At 36.3% G+C, this 17,615-nt stretch overlaps 1 non-coding gene across 1 annotated transcript; it reads right to left on the bottom strand.

Moving 5' to 3' along the window:
• Window positions 1-218: 218 nt before the first annotated feature.
• Window positions 219-322, bottom strand: LOC123391237. The gene has a single exon (XR_006605866.1). It is a non-coding gene; the product is annotated as a U6 spliceosomal RNA (small nuclear RNA).
• Between the last annotated feature and the right edge of the window lie 17,293 nt (window positions 323-17,615).

Raw genomic sequence — 17,615 nt, 5'->3', positions numbered from 1 at the left:
ATCCAGTGTAGCTGTGCTACACGTTCAGTTTCCTTATGGAATATTTTTTAAGAGTTTTGGAAAAAGTTAACTTAGATCTAATTCAGAGAACATTTTAATGGATCCATCTTTGTTTTTCACTTTAAATTTATTATTATTATTATTATTATTTAGTCCTTGCTTGCTACATGCCAAACATATTTCCTCTTTTTATTCTGTATGAATTTTATTTTTCGATTGAAAATAAAGAATCCTTCTCAAATTTGTGTGTGATCCTTGCACAGGGACCATGCTAATCTTCTCTGTATTGTTCCAATTTTGGTACAGGTACAGCTGAGTGAGCAATAAACATATTTCCTCTTTAATACTTCGTGGTCCTAACAAATCTACCCATTTTATGGATGAGGGATCAATGGTCCAGAAAAGAGATTTTCTCAAAGACAAATAATCATCTTCCTGTCCCTCAGTCTTATTTCCAGGATCTCAGGCTGGATTTTCAGCTTGAGCATTCATCAAGTTCTAGAGCAACTTGCTAGTGACCTTTGGGGCTGTCTGACGAGCCTTGCTGGCAATTAGAATCGGTTTTACCTCTTCCTCAACATAGTTCAACATTCCACTGTACTGTCTTCATTTGTTGAGGGGCCTTTGATTGGCTGAACTGTGAGGAAGCACTCTATCCTTTTCGTGTCTGGAGTCTTGGAGCCCAGCTCAGGGTCTGGTAGATTATAATGAATTAACCTGTTGGAAAATTTTGAGGGTGAGGCATACTCTGGCTCTTTGCTCTCATCTATGAAAGCAACCTGATCAAAGTCCCTAAGGAAGTGTGCTTGAGTACACTTGTGAGTATCCTGGGAGTAATAATCTATGAGACCTGTGAGTATCATGGGAGTAATAATCATCCTCCTAGCTCCCAAGCCTCTAACTTTATAGTGGAACCACCTTGCCTGCTAATGCATCAGAAATATAAGATAAATAATAATAGTTGTTATTTATGATATGGTGATTGTGTGTCCAAGGCAACTGCAAACTAATTACATGTATTATTATCTCATTTAGTCTTAACACCTCTTAAGAAGGCATTGCTTTTTTCTCATTTTATAAATGAGGACCCTAAAGCACAGGAAAACTAAGTAACCTGCTAATGTTACACTTCAAATGACAGCACTAGGCTTCAAATCAAGGCACTATGACTCCAGTATTTGAGTCTGAAAAGAGAGATAACAAAACAATCTCTTCATGACATTTCAGAAAATGTCTTGAAAACCACATAAGGCTTTGCTTTGTTTAAGCCTTAACAAGACAGGGCAGTAGGACAGGGGCCGATCCAGTAGTAAGTCAGGAGTTCCAGATTCTCATCCTGACTCTGACAACTTGTAGAGGCTTTTTGCCCTGTAATGTCTTCATTTGTAGAATGATAGATGGAGCCAGCTGGTTATGGCAAAGATGTCATGGACTTTGCAGTCAGACAAAGTCTAAAGTTGATTTCACCACATAATAACTGTGCATGCTAGGGCAGGTGTCTTAATCATTCTAAATGTTATTATTATTTTTTTTCATATGTGGATTGGAATTAAAGCCTTAAAATAAAAGCTGTTGGGGCAGATAAATGTGTTATGTAAAGAGAGAAGCTCAAGTCAGGCTTGTGGCATATGCCCAGATTAATGCTCCATGACATGGTCAGGTTCTTCAGTAGGTGATTCTGGAAATAAGATGTGGTTCCCAGAGCTCCTGTCTCTCTTTTGCACCTTTCTTTTTTACTTTTTTAAAAAAATATATTTTATTTATTTATTTGACAGACAGAGATCACAAGTAGGCAGAGAGGCAGGTGAGGGTGGGGAAGCAGACCCCCCACTGAACACAGAGCCAGATGTGGGGCTTGATCCCAGGACCCTGAGATCATGACCTGAACCAAAGGCATAGGCTTAACCACTGAGCCACCCAGGTGCCCCTAGCATCTTTATTTTCACTGGCATTCAAGGCCAAGCAACCCTCCTGATCTGTGGCTGTGGGATATGTGGCTTGGATGTTTATGAAGCTTGTCTCTCTGGCAGCCATAATATGCCAGGATTCTCCTCATGGTTCCTTGTTCCATGTTCCATGTTCCATGTTCCTCGCTTTTCTTGGCACATGACCTTTGACTGCTCTAGTTATAAGATTTCTGTGATCTCTCAATATCCTGTTTCTGAAGTCCTTGAGGGAGTCCAAGCAGCCCTATACCCTTTCACCATTTTCCTGCTGGGGTTCTTTACTAAAAGAATGTTATACATAAGGCAAAAAAAAAAAAAATCAGAAGGAAAATGTTTTGTTAAGAGCCAAGAATTTAACACACACTAATACATGGATATCTGATAATCTTGAATTAGAGTTGATAAATAAAAGAGGAAGTGAGGTGTCTTATCTCTCCCAATTTAAGTATTGGGACTCACGGGTGAAAGCATACCTGTAGGAGAAGAAGCATGTAAATGGACAGCAAGTTTTCTGAATGTATTCGCCCAAACAAGGACATGGGGTGGGGAAAAGGAGACTAAAAAGGAAAACCGTCTGCCCTGGAGCTGAGGCTCTGCCTCAGAGATTTTTGCCACAGAAGACTAGATGAAAAGAAGATGGGCAATGTGGGTTCCTGCCTTATAAGTTACAGTGGCCTTGTTCTCCTGTAACTGGGGCCCAATGAATACCATGGGCTCTGATCAGTCAGCTCCACAAAATAGGCCTGGCATGAGAAACAATTTCAACATTTGAAAGAAAAGTTCTAAAAGTATTCTCCCTTACAGTTTATTCATCAGAAAGGACTCTAATGTATTTCCTTTTCAAACAGCCAGATGATTCAGTTAAAAAAATTCATGTTAAATTCCTAGATTAACAAGGTGGATAGAATCATTGAGGACATCTAGTCTACCAACCAATCTTTTCGAAAGCTCCAGAAAGAAGTGACGTTCTAAAGAAGATTTCCAGGGTTCTATATTCCTTAACCAGTATTCTCCCCATACTATAGTATATGCTTAATCTTGAAATGTTGTTATATTGTTTCTTTACTCTCTTGTCTTCTTATGGTTCCTCATTCTTGTTCTTTGAAAAATTTATTTCCAGTACTAATGTATATCTTCCCTATGTCCAGAAAGGATTTACTCATGTACATAGACTAGTAAGAGTGCAATTCCAGCTATACACCCATTAGAACTAAGTCAACCAGAGAAAGACAATTATCATATGATCTCTCTGAAATGAAAAATTTGAAAGGCAGGGTCGGGGTTTGGGGGTAGGGAAGGAAAAAATGAAACAAGATGGGATCAGGAGGGAGACAAACCATAAGAGACTCTCAATCTCACAAAACAAACTGAGGGTTGCTAGGAAGTGTGGGGGTAGGGATAGGATGGCTGCATTATGGAGAGTGGGGAGGGTATGTGCTATGGTGAGAGCTGTGAAATGTGTAAGCCTGATGATTCACAGACCTGTACTCCTGGAGCAAATAATACATTATATGTTAATAAAAATAATTTAAAAAAAGAAATAAGTACACATCTTCATCAAAATAATTATATGTAAATATTCACATTACCTTTATTCATAATACTCTCAAGCTAGAAACAGGTCATAAACCCATCAACAGAAACATAGAAGAACCAAAAATTGTGATATATTTATACAATGGAATACTACACAGCAGCATAAAGGAAAACTACTGATAAACACAATAACAAGATGGATTTCAAAGACATTATCTTAAATAAGAGAAACCAGACACAAAAAATTGTGTAGTCTATGATCTTATTTATATGAAGTTCAAGGATGGCTAAAATGAATCAATGCCACAGAAGTCAGATGATGGAGTTGGGTTTGGGATCTATTGATTGGGAAGGGACATAAGCATATGGGAGTGTGAAAATACTCAATATTTTGTTCTGGGTGGTGGTTATAAGTGTGTAAAAATGCAAACAAGCATAAGCCTGTGTACTTTTTAAGTACATAAATTATGCATATGTTTAAAACAAATATTTAAAAGAGCAGTAGACTTGGAACAATGAATCTTGGAACACTACATCAAAAACTGAAAAACAATCTGAGGGTTTTGAAGGGTTCGGGGGTGGGAGGTCGGGGTACCAGGTGGTGGGTATTATAGAGGGCACGGATTGCATGGAGCATGGGGTGTGGTGCAAAAATAATGAATACTGTTATGCTTAAAATAAATAAATTAATTAAAAAAACACTAATGACATATTGTATGGTGGGTAACCCAATATAAAACAAACAAACAAAAAAAACAAATAAATAAATAAAAAAATCTTGAAAGAAAAAAAATAAAAGAGCAGAAGAAAAGCTGGAGCTATGCCAATGGAAAGAACAATTAACATAACCCAAACGTAGGCTAAGAGAGTTATGATCATTGAATATCAAATTTAATTTTGAGATAGCAGCCAATGGGAAAAAACATCCTAGTCATTTGTCACTCCCATTTTTTAAAATAAAAAGAAAATCATCATAGAGAGAGATTTTAAAAGTGGCATTTTCCCTGTAAAATTAACTTATGTAGACTTTTAAATGAAAGACATAAGCTTCAGCCCCAAAATTGATAGAAATTGTTCTAAAACTATAAAATTAATGAGTGTATAAGGATGACAATAAGCAGATGTCTCTGATTAATAAAGTGGAAACCCACAAAAAAAAAAAAGACATTGGACAATATAATGGACAAAATCTCTGATAGTAATTCAGCAGAAATGTTGAAATATCTCAATAAGCCCATTTTTTTCTGCCAATATCTCATAAAGATGATATTTATGATGAAATGTAATGAAAAGATTTTCTTAGGGGAGAAGCCAATGAGATCCAGGTGATCATGACTTGCCTAAGCGCCCAGATAAAGAGTCTTGACCAACACGACTCACTGTGATATGTACAGGAAATACCTCGGGATCTTGTTAAAATTGGATGAAGATTCAGTAATTTAGGTATAAGGCTGAGATTCTGTATTTTTAGCAAATCCCTGGGTGATGCAGTTGTTGGAACAAGGACTGCATTTTGAGTAACAAGGGCTTAGACCATTCAGGAAGTGTTAACTCATCATTTGTATTATTTGTATTGGGATGTTTGCTAAAATTAAGATTTCTGGGCTTCCTCTCCATAGGAGGTGGGACCAACGATGCTTTTTTGTTTTTAACAAATCTAAAGGAGATTATGTCATACATTGAAATTGTATGGCCACTGACTTAGAGAAATAGACTTGTGACATGTCCCTTTCAGTTTTCCAGTAATTATAATTGTTGCATCTAGTTTCACATATCAGGAGAAGAAAGAGAAAGGGAAAGAACATATTCAATATCTCATGTACATCAGTCACTTAATGGATGTGCAATTAACCTTAGTTAATTTAATACTAATGAATATCCTGTGAGATTGAATTATTTTCAATATTTTAGAGTTAAAGATGATAATCGATCATAATTCAGCACCTACTATGACCTAGACACTGTAATCAATGCTTTAAAAGTACCATCTCAAAGAGAACACAAGAAGTAGTTTCTGTTGGTTCATCTCCATTTTATAGTTCAAATAATGATGCTCCTCTAGAGTCTGTTTGACTTTCTAGAGCCCAGGCCTCAATCCTTGCATGCGGGGTCACTGTCAACTGACATCATGTAGGAAGGCCAGGTCGCAACCCAGACTATTTATTTATTTATTTATTTATTTATATTTATTTTGCTTCAACTATAAGAATTTATTTATTTATTTATTTCAGTGTTACAGTATTCATTGTTTTTGCACCACACCCAGTGCTCCATGCAATCCGTGCCCTCTCCAATACCCACCACCTGGCTCTCTCCCAACCTCCCACCCCATGCCCCTTCAAAACCCTCAAATTGTTTTTCAGAGTCCATAGTCTCTCATGGTTCACCTCCCCTTCCAATTTCCCTCAACTCCCTTCTCCTCTCCATCTCCCTATGTCCTCCATGTTATTTGTTATGCTCCACAAATATGTATCAAGTATCATACGGTTGCCCTTATTTGTGGAGCATAAACTTGTAAATTTTAAAAAGTGTTGACCCATTTTTATCAAAACTTTTTCTTTTAAAAAAGATCTTACAATGGACTACTAACTCATAAGGCAAATCTTATGGTAGATAGTTAACAGCTGAACACTGAGAACCCATCACTTTCCATTCTAAGGTAGAGCAAAAATTTCACATGTTTTGTTCACTAAGTTCCTAGATCATTGTCTGATACCCAATAGGTATTCATTAAATACTTTGAATCAACTAGGCTCTTTTAGGGTTTTCTTGGAGCTCCCTGGGAAACAATGTAGAGACTGCTGGATCAATAGGTGTCAAGCTTCTTTGTGATCCTAAGAGGCCACATTTCTTAGAAACTAAAACTTCTTATAAGAGTTAGACAAAAAGTAGAGATTTATTTGAATATCCCTTCTATATAGGGACCTCAGGTGTTTCCAGGTAGTCATTTCCACAAAACCAGAATTATGCTGTGCTGTTTTCCACATTACATTATTTTATATGTTTAAGGATTGGACAGTTTGTTCTACATTCTTTTTTGAGAAAATAGCAACCAAATAACAAAGCAAAACAGACAAAAATTGAATTTACTTAGTGACTTCATTTTTCCTTTTCTTTGTTATGAATGCTGTAGACAAATCTTTTCCTCTCTGACTCTTCTGAAAAATTCCTGGGTCTTCATGGAAACTAGTTTTACTTGTATGTTGTCTACATGTCTGATTATGACAAAGCTGAGACTTTATTCTTCTATTTTTAGATTTGTAAAGAAGTTTTATTATGAAAAACTTCAAAAATACAAAAAGTGGGATGAATTACTAGCACAATATTTAGAATTATTCAGAATAATTTAGAATTATGAATAAAACACATTCTCATATACTCTTAGATTCTACATTGCTGGAAGTTTGTCTCATTTACTTTACCTAACCTAATTTTCCTTAATGAAGATTTTCAAAGCAGATTCAGGCATCATATCATTTTAGTCCTAGTTTGGCATACTGTCAAGATTTTGTTTTCTTTTATTTTGGGCAGGAAAGAAATTTAAGCTTTGGGAAGAAAAGTGTGCGTAGTCCACTTTCATTTATATTTTAAATGGACTGTGTTATATAATTGGATAAATTGGTAGGAGTGATCAAGCAGGGGGAAGGGACAGAGGGAGTGGGAGAAGCAGACTCCCCACTGAGCAGAGAGCCCTATGTAGGACTCCATCCCAGGACCCTGAGATCATGATCTGAACCAAAAGCAGATGCTTAACTGACTGAGACACCCAGGTGCCCCTGAACTTCTCTTTCAATATTCACCAAGTCTACATTTGGGTAGGGGAACAATGAGGTAGGTATGGTTCTAAGTATCTGTTTCTTAACAATTCTATAACATTTGAACTGGTCTTTGTGTTCTCAGATTCTTAATCTTGGAACCATCTTCCAAGATGAAAGGTCCATTAATGAAATTAATGAAAGGTCCATTAATGAAAGGACCTTCTAAGATACAAGTCTTCTCTGATTATTCTCCAGGTTAATGTTCTTCATGGAGAACCAGATATAGGTAGTGGGATGGCCATACTACCTAGGACAATCACCAAACCCTTCACATCTAACCCCAGTCCACAACCCTCATATCCCTGTCATCCCCAAGAAGACCATGCTCCATCTACCCACACCACGGGCCATGCTGAGTCAGCTATCAATAGGATTCTTCTCTGAAATGTCTTTATATCCCTTTCATAACTGAGAAAACTGACTCATTTTCAAGACCCTGCATCAATGTTTCATTTTCTTGATTAGATTATATTTCCTTATTGACAAAACACCCTATAAACAAAAGTACAGTAAACTTAACAAAGCCGTTAATGTATTATATTATAAATCATAAACATATATAATTGCTTACGAAATTTTATAGTTTATTTGTAAAGGCAAGGCATATATTTATTCTATAGGTAGATTATTGGCATGTGTTTATTCTTGGAGGAATCCCTCATAATGTCTCTCAGGACACCCCCATCTTTACCTGTGGTCCTGTGTCAGAAACTGATGCATATACTTATTGACAACAACAGAGAATTAGGCCCAAATTGATGCCTGTCTTCTCTAAATTAGGCCCAAATTGATGCCTGTCTTCCAGCATAGATATGCTGGAGCTGCCTATTTCACAGGGCTGATGGTACACGTCTCTTCCCAATTCCCCTTTAGTGACATAAAACACGATGGAAGTATTTATACTATGGAAATGGGCAAACGTGACACATCATGATTTTTCTTCTAAAAAGTTGGTTGCTAAACCTTTATGAGAATTGCAGTGCTCATTTGTCACTTCCTGATCTCTCAAATTAAGACCTCCTATGACCTGTTGCCATAACCATGCTCCTCTTTGTAGTACTTATCTGAATTGTAAATTGATGTTCATTTCCATTGGGAAGATTAACTGAGATCGTATGTATTAAATACTGATTATAGGCCTTGAAACAACCTACTGAAATTATTAAGTTTAATTATTATTCTGTAATTACCTGATAAGGTTATTTACTTCTCCACAAGACTATAAGTTCCATGAAAGCAGGACACTATTTGTTTTCTATTCTCAGGGTCTAGCAAAATACCTGGCCCATGGTAGATGAGCATTTACATTATGATAGATAAATAAATGAAATCACCCCCTCTTTCTTATGCTGTGGACAAAAGCCCTCTGATCTACCATACACATAACCCACTTTGTGTCTTCAGAGTAAGAGGGTTTGGATTTTTCATATTACCTGGGTAGGGGTGTGGATGAGTGTCGTACCTATGATTCTGTCACATTGGTCATGAGCATTTGTGTCTGTCCTTGTTTTGCAGAGAATTATTAATATGAGGACAGGTTTCCTGAGAGACTAAGTAACCTATAAAAAATATTTAGTGAGCACGAACAACAAAGGTATCTTGGGGATTCATGTCTAGAAAATAGATTTAATTAGGTATTTAACCACTCACTATTATCCTCTCCCTTTTATGTAAAAATGTGGCTTTGATTCGGTTACTATGGCTGTCCTCAAGCTGTCCTTGTTTTAAGAAAATCCATTTTTTTCCCAATTGTCAGTTCTCAGGATGTTACAAAAAGATAGTTATGAAGTATTTTTAGCCTTCTTTTTTCTCAGTTTATTCATTAGTGGGAATGTAACTAAAATGTGGCTTCATTAAGTCTTTTCGTTGATGGGCATACATTCACATTAAAAAAAAAAATGCTTGGCCTCTCAATGCTGACTTTAATCCATGACAGGCATTTAAGGCTTCCTGGTCCCAAGTTGGATCTTGCATCTTTAATAAGAACATCGGGCTGCTTAGCAGCTAGGGCTGCATAGTCGGGGCAGCATGAATGGATTTAAAGGTCAATCTAGGAAAATGAAATCATTTTGTTTTTCAGTGCTTTGTTTTGCAAACAGGTGATTTGGAACATCTCAGATCTTATAGCATCAGGAATCCAGTGTGCAAATTTGCATAGTTCTGGTGGCTACCCATGATGTTAGCATAAATGTATTGCTAACACGAGAGGTCCCTTGGGGTTCTGGAAAGGGCATTTGGCTGGCGGTCAGGAGACCTGTATCCACAGTCTGTCTCTAATATTAATAATACTGATTAAAAAAAATTGTTCACACTTCTTGAGTTCCTGTTGTGCCAGACAAGATTTTAAGAGATTTATAAGTATGAGGAGGTTGAAGGGATTGAAGCACTAACTCACTTGGTAATTCAGATATCCAGACAGAATATAATTCTTTTATTTGTTGTATGTTCTCTCTAGTCTTCCTGCTAAATCCCATGCATGGATGTCTAGGGAAGAAATCAAACATTTAGTCAAATCTAAATTTAGTCATAATGAACACTTTTAACCTAATGCTGTCCAAAATGGTAACCACAATCCACATATTCCTATTTGAGCATGAAATTTGGTTAATTCAGATTGATATAACAATTGTATATGATATGCATCAGATTTTAATACTTTGAGAAAAAGAATACAAATCTATTTCATAATTTTCATACTCATTGCATGTTGAAGTGTGTTAAATAGTTGGATTAAAAGACATTGTTCAAAATAATTTCTTTGCTTATTTTTATTTCTGCAAAGTTTAAAGCTACATATGTGTCCAGTATTAATGCATTCCTCCAGGCAGAGGAACAGCATGTGTTAAGGATCTGAATTCTAAACAACTTAGCGTTTTGAAGAAATGGAAGACAGCACAGTATCTTGGAGCACAGTGAACAATTCAGAGAGTGTATAAAAGGCAGGGAGTGAGATAAAAGTAGAGAGGAAGTGAGGAATCATATCAGGCAGAAACGTGTAGTCTCTGGTAAAGAGCTTGAATTATTCTAAAAACAATGAGAAACTGTTGAAGGGTTTAGGCAGTGGAGGTAGGGTATGATGTATATTTGACATTACCTCTCTAAATTCCCTTTTCCCGGTCTTTAAAATAGTATAATAATATTAATATCTTCAAAATATCATTAAATATGATAATGCATAGGTAATCACTCTGGAAGCTGTACAATGCTGTAGAGATATAAACTAATCTCATCACTATGACTACTGCTCAGGAACCCTCAATGATTCCTTGACATCAGTGGCATAAGGTCTTTCATTGATGTGTTTTAAAGTCTTTCATCTGTTAACCCCATATGACCAACAAAAACATTTATCTTATGTCCTGTCCCAATATACCACATTGTCATCTTCCCATTGCATCTCTGCTTTTACACCTGACCTTTGCTCTTTTTTTTTTTTAAAGATTTTATTTATTTATTTGACAGAGAGATCACAAGTAGGCAGAGAGGCAGGCAGAGAGAGAGAGAGAGAGTAGGAAGCAGGCTCCCCGCTGAGCAGAGAGCCAGGCGTGGGACTCGATCCCAGGACCTTGAGATCATGACCTGAGCCGAAGGCAGCGGCTCAACCCACTGAGCCACCCAGGCGCCCTGACCTTTGCTCTTGATGGACAGTAGTTCACTTGGAATGCCCTCACCACTTGTCTCCACCTCTCCTAATCCAATTCATATCTGCACTTTTATTAATCAGGACTCTTGTTTACAGGGAACAGAGACAGCTCAAATTGGCTTGAACTGTGAGAGAAATTTGTGATGGTATAAATGAAAAGTCCATGAGGATATCTAGTTCCTTCAGGAAGGAATGGGTCTGAGAACTCATGAAAGCTTGCCTGAAATGTGTATTTTGGGTTGCCATCTCTAAGTTTCTCTCATAATTTGTCAGGATGATCATTTGGAGCTCTACTTCATTCTACCAACTTAGTAACTTCAGTAGAAAGAGAATTTTTCTTTCTAGTATATTCTCACAAGAGCCTCATGTTTCACTCTATTGACCTAAATATATTAATTATCCTCAACAAACCTATGCAATACTTATTGGCCAAACTCTAGGCCAGAGCCAACCCATTGATTGATGGTACAAAGTGGGGTTAGTCCCACTTTAAATCAAATGGGTAAAGTATGGTTGAAGAAAGTTCCCAAAAGAAAAAGAATTAGGAAATGGACACTGGACAGGTAAAAAGAAAAAAAAAAAAAAAACTCACCCAGATATCCACTATAATGATATGGCTCATGTCCCATGTCCTCCATGAAGCCTGCCTCTATGACTTCAGGCAATAATTATCTTTTTCCTTCCTGACTTTTCTTCATACTTGGTCTCTGGAGCATACATTTTTGGCTCTTGATATTCCATTCTGCACTTTATTACAACCATAAAATTTTTATTGCTTGATTAGACCGTGGTGGTAATCTCATCCTAGAGATGTGAAAGCCCAGAAGGAAAAATAATAAATTTTGGATTATTTTTAAAATATTTCTTAAGGACTTTAAGGTCATATCTGGAAGTGAAAGGATACAAAAATTCTTTTAAAAATCTTTAACATCATTCCCAGAAATGTTGCCTTATTTTTCAAATCCTTAAAAATTCTAAATATGTCAACAATGACAATTTTATGAACAAGATAAGTAATGCATGGTGTAATTTTAAATATCTAACCAATTGTGTCTTTTGATCTTTTGATCTGTAAAGAATGAATATATTTCTCTTTTCAGTGAATATATCTATGTATGTGTATATATATATATGTGTGTGTGTGTGTATATTTATTCAATTTCTTTCCTTTCTTTTGTCTTGACTTTCCAACTTCTCCTCCTCCTTCTCCTCCTTTTCCTCCTCCTCCTCTTCCTCCTCCTTCTTCTTTCCTTTTGAACACTCTTTTGGGTTTCAATGTGCTTGAGTCTGCCCGTCTGTTTTTCCAACTCAAGAATAATTCAGTCTTGTTTGTGTGTTATAGTTGTTTCCAAGTTGAGAGGTGTCAACCTAAGGACAATTGAATATCTGTGTTTGTTATGGGTCAAGGTGTTGCTCAGAACCTAAATATGTCTTTTTTTCCCCCAGCTTTATTGAGATATAATTGACAAATTGTGTAATCGCAAGGCATACAATGTGATGATTTGACACATGTATATATTGGTAAATGTTTCCCACAATAAGGTTAGTTAATACATCCTTCACCTCATGTAATTAATATTTTATTATTATTGTTTTTTTATGGTGAAAACATTAAAGCTATACTCCGTAGAAACTTTTGAGTAAACAATACAGGAGTGTTAACTATAGTCTCCATGTTGTACATTAGATCCTTAGAATGTTCATCTTATAACTCAAAGCTAGTACCCTTTAACTAACATCTCCCTATTTCCCTTACCCCATGTCCTTGACAGGCACTGTACTACTCTGTTTCTATGAGTTCAATGTTTTCCTTTACACCTATAGTTATATCATGCAGTATTTGTCTTTCCTTGTCTGATTTATTTCACTTAGCAAAATGCCCTCAAATCCATCCATTTAGTAAATGGCAGGATTTCTCTTTTATAACTGAGTAATATTCCACTGTAAGAATGTGTGTGTGTGTGTGTGTGTGTGTGTGTGTGTGTGTGTGAGAGAGAGAGAGAGAGAGAGAAAGAAAGAGAGAGAGAGAGAAATTACATTTTCTTTGCCCATTCATCTGTTGATACAGTCAGGTTGTGTCCATGTCTTGGCTATTATGAACATTATTGTAATGAACTTGGGAGTGATGATATTTCTTTGCAATAGTGGTTTTATAACCATAAGTGGGATTGCTAGATTATATTAAACTTTCCCAACTTCTGATTTCACAGATCAGAAAACAATAATAATACCCTTTAGGTTGAACATAGCTGGGTGTTAACATTTGCTCTAACATTGAATAATCCTGGGTATTATAGGAGCATCTTTACCCTCTATGCCTTGATGTTTTCATTTTCAAAATATAGCAAATAATACCTGCTTTATATGATGGTCATAAAAATTAAATGAAGTAAAGCATATAAAACACCAAGAACAATTCCAAACATATAATAATCCATTTTTTATTATATTTACTAAATATTGCCTTGAAAGCTTACTGTGCAACTGGGTATTATTCTAGGTATTATGGATGCATAGAATAATAGCATAAAAATGTCATGAAGCTCACTTTATAGTAATAACTTGATGAATGAATGATACTTCTCTTCCTAACACACATTTTCCAATAGTTCATGGTTTATTAGTAGCACTCCAAGATTAGAACCTAACATGAGGACCAAGTTGTCAGGAAAAAGCTTGAATCACTGAATTTTCCTATTTTATACTAACAAATACAAGTCAGCATTGTGTTTTTTTTTTTAAATTAAGTTTCATGAAGAGTAGCATCATAATTTGGGGGAGGAGAGATGCTTAGAGTTAGAGAAAAATCAGCTGAGTAGAAAGGTCCATACCAGGATTTAGAGAACCCACACTACAACCCCCGTTCTCTTCCCCCAGCAAACTGTGAGAGCATTTTCTCATTTGGCTCTGTCATTCTGGACTTTCATATGCCTCAGTTTTAAATGAGAATTTTGGATTAGTTGCACATGAATCTAACACTGATGTTTCTAATTACAAAAGATTTCCTTCAGTATCCATGAGTTCATTCATGTATTCCTTTACTTAATTGTTACTGAATTGCCTCTTTATGCAGTGCAAGTTGGTAGACATTAAGAGTAGCAAAGAGGATAAAATACATGACTCCAACATCCTTAGAGAGTACATTTTAATTAAGGAGACTAACAGGTATGCAATGAATGATAACATAATGTGAAGAAAGCTACAGTATAGTTGTAAGAAAGGGCTACTGTACCGAAAGTGAGAATGGGCTTATTTTTATTTGTAAGAATGGTGGGGACAGCTTTGATAGAGGAGATGTCATTCAACTGTGGCACATGATGAATACTGATGGATACAATCTGGACAGGTAAGGAATTGAGGAAGGAAAGTCCAGGCAAAGACAAATCTGAAAGTCTATGTTACCTTCTGACAATGGCTAGTAGTTTGATTTGGTCAGGTAATATTGTACTTTAACAGGAGTGACCAAAATCATTAGAGATGTAAGGTGGAGTTTTACTGCAGAGCATATAGACTCAGATTTAGGAATCTGAACTTCATCTACTAGGTAATGGTTATGTGTTGAAGTACTTTTTTGGTAAAGAAGTAACATGATTAATTTGGAAAAAAAGTAGAATCCTGGCAGTAAAGTTGTAGACAAATTGCAGGGCAGTGAAGTGGAAGTTCAATTAGGGAGCAATAAAGATTCCAAGTAGGGCAATGAGAATTGAAATGAGGAAGTGGATTAGAGACAAAATAAGGGGAAAAAACCTGATAAGACTTAGTAACCAATTGGGTACACAGGCAGTACCCAATTATAGATCTACCTAATTGTCATCTTCCAGGAGAAGCTGTAGATGAATATGTTATGTCTCACTTAGGCAGCTAGACAGTCTTAGTTACATAGGGGACAGAAAGGTAAACATTGGGGCACCTGGGTGACTCAGTCATTAAGCATCTGACTTCAGCTCAGGTCATGATCTCAGGGTCCTGGGCTCAAACCCCTCATTGGGCTCCCTGCTTGACAAGAGGCCTGCTTCTCTCTCTTCCACTCCCCCTGTTTGTGATCCCTCTCTTGCTGTGTCCTCCTCTGTCAAATAAATGAATAAAATCTTTTTTTTTTTTTTTTTGAAAGGACAAATTTTGAAAGAAGGATGAAAGGTTCTGGCTTGAAACTGAGGAGTCAGAACTATTGAGATATCTCAATGTGTCATCTAGCTGAATGAATTTGATATATGTTTGGACATTGGAGTCTGGAGCTAGGAAAATATATAGATCTCTTTGGTGAAGATACATATTTGGAAATCACTGGTATGTAGATGAGATAGTTGAAGAAATGAAACATGGTGATGGTAGAGCTCAAGAAACTAAGAACTTCCAGACTGGAATCTATTGGAGATCTTTAGAAATTTGGACCATAAATGTTATGCTCACTGTTGCTTATAAATCAGCTTTAGTACTGCTTTGAAAAAAGAAAAAGGCAGTTTCTGTTTTCAATATATCTATCCATGAAAATAATTTATAACATAGGTAAGAAAGTAAAGTTTATTCAGCATGAAGTAGTTAAAAGATAGTCCTGGTCCTCCGCAAACTATATATTTAGATCCTCTTGAATCCTTGATATTGTGTCTCTGTCTTATAAAATTGTGCGATTGTAGCTCCATTATTCTGGAATTATATGAACAGTCTTCATGGTGCTACAGAGAATAAGGCAAGTAGATGACCCCCAAATAAGGAATTAACCCATTTATTTGCATCTAGAGTGACTAGTACAGTATCCCATATGTAGCAGTTGCTCAATTAGTTTTTGACAAATTGACAGTTATCGTACTCGAGGGAGATTGCTCAGTGTTATCTCAAAGCCCAAGTGAGTTGCTGCAGGTAGAGATTCTTTGGTTATTAAATTCTGTGTTGATTGTCAAGAAGATCAAATTGGAGAGGGGGTGTACAGGAAGAAGAGCAGAGAATAGCTATATGGAAACCTGGTTAAGCAAAGTCTGACAAGTATCCAGAGGTGGGGTTAGGTCCTGAGGCTAAGACATTCTGAATCACTCAGGTATGCCTTCCTCAGCAGGTTAGGTTGACTTAAAGATGTATGATAAATGATATAATGGCTCTTACTTATGAAGAGCCATTGCTCTGAAGTCCATAGCCATTGCTCTGAAGGACAAACAGATATTCAAAACAACTAAACCACAAAGAGAATTTTTGAGATCAACTAGCTGAAAAGTACAGAGGTATGACTTCACTTGGATAGTTCTAGTTTAGGTCATTAGCATTTATTTGATCATATCTGTCTCCTTCTGTTTACATATTTATTTTTAAGAGCTCTTATCGACTATTTTAATTTTTGTAATAAAGAGGAAAACACACCATTTAATGAAAAACACCAAGAAATTATTTTTCTGTTCTATGAAGAGTAGATTATCAGTGGCTTCATGAGCTGCCATTTTTTTCCCCAATACCTTTCCTTTATTTTATTTTTTTAAATTAATTTATTTATTTTCAGAAAAACAGTATTCATTATTTTTTCACCACACCCAGTGCTCCATGCAATCCGTGCCCTCTATAATCCCCACCACCTGGTACCCCAACCTCCCAACCCCCGCCACTTCAAACCCCTCAGATTGTTTTTCAGAGTCCATAGTCTCTCATGATTCACCTCCCCTTCCAATTTACCCGAACTTCCTTCTCCTCTCTAACACCTGTCATTCTTGTTGAATATAACCAATGCATATTTTTTTTTTAACAATTTTTATTTGAGAAACATTGACACACTGTCTTTGTTTATATTGGCTTCAACACCAGCCTAGTTCTTCTAATGGTAGAACAATGGCTCTAAGCCTTATGTCTTTTTTTTTTTTTTTTTCATGAGACAGGAATCCATCAGAATTCTAGAGGAGAACATAGTAACCTCTTCGATATCAGCCACAGCAACTTCTTTCAAGATATGTCTACAAAGGCAAAGGAAACAAAAGCAAAAATAATTTTTTGGGACTTCATCAAAATCAAAAGCTTCTGCACAGCAAAGGAAACAGTCAAAAAAACAAAGAGGCAACCCACGGAATGGGAGAAGATATTTGCGAATAACAGTACAGACAAAAGGTTGATATCCAGGATCTATAAAGAAATACTCAAACTCAACACACACAAAACAGATAATCATATCAAAAAATAGGCAGAAGATATGAACAGACATTCTCCAATGAAGACATACAAATGGCTATCAGACACATGAAAAAATATTCATCATCACTAGCCATCAAGGAGATTCAAATTAAAACCACATTGAGATACCACCTTACACCAGTTAGAATGGCCAAAATTAGCCAGACAGGAAACAACGTGTATTGGAGAGGATGTCTTTTAACCATTAAGAAAAGAGAGGTGAAAACTACTTCATTTCAGAAGCCACAGCCTGTCAGAGGCTCTAAACTGATTATGCACCAATGTCTGAGCCAATCATTGTGGTCAGAGGCATGGCCAGATGATGTGCTTTCAGGTCAGTGGGGCCTCACTTCTGGAAATAGGGTAACCTACTTTAAAGATATTGTCTAAAATTGAGGGGCATGCATTCCCCAAAGTAAAATAATATTAAGGACACAACACTCTAATTTATCAATGTGGTTCTTTGTTATTTTGAAAAAATGCTACTCATAGGCAGGAATTAATTTTATTTCTCTCTCTCTCCCTTCC

This window comes from Mustela putorius, unplaced genomic scaffold, assembly GCF_011764305.1.
Source record: "Mustela putorius furo isolate JIRA1106 unplaced genomic scaffold, ASM1176430v1.1 tig00000083_pilon_pilon_pilon, whole genome shotgun sequence".
NCBI classification, from domain to species: Eukaryota; Metazoa; Chordata; class Mammalia; order Carnivora; family Mustelidae; genus Mustela; species Mustela putorius.
Note: the sequence above shows the minus strand (reverse complement) of the source record. Positions and strands in the feature narration are given on the sequence as shown.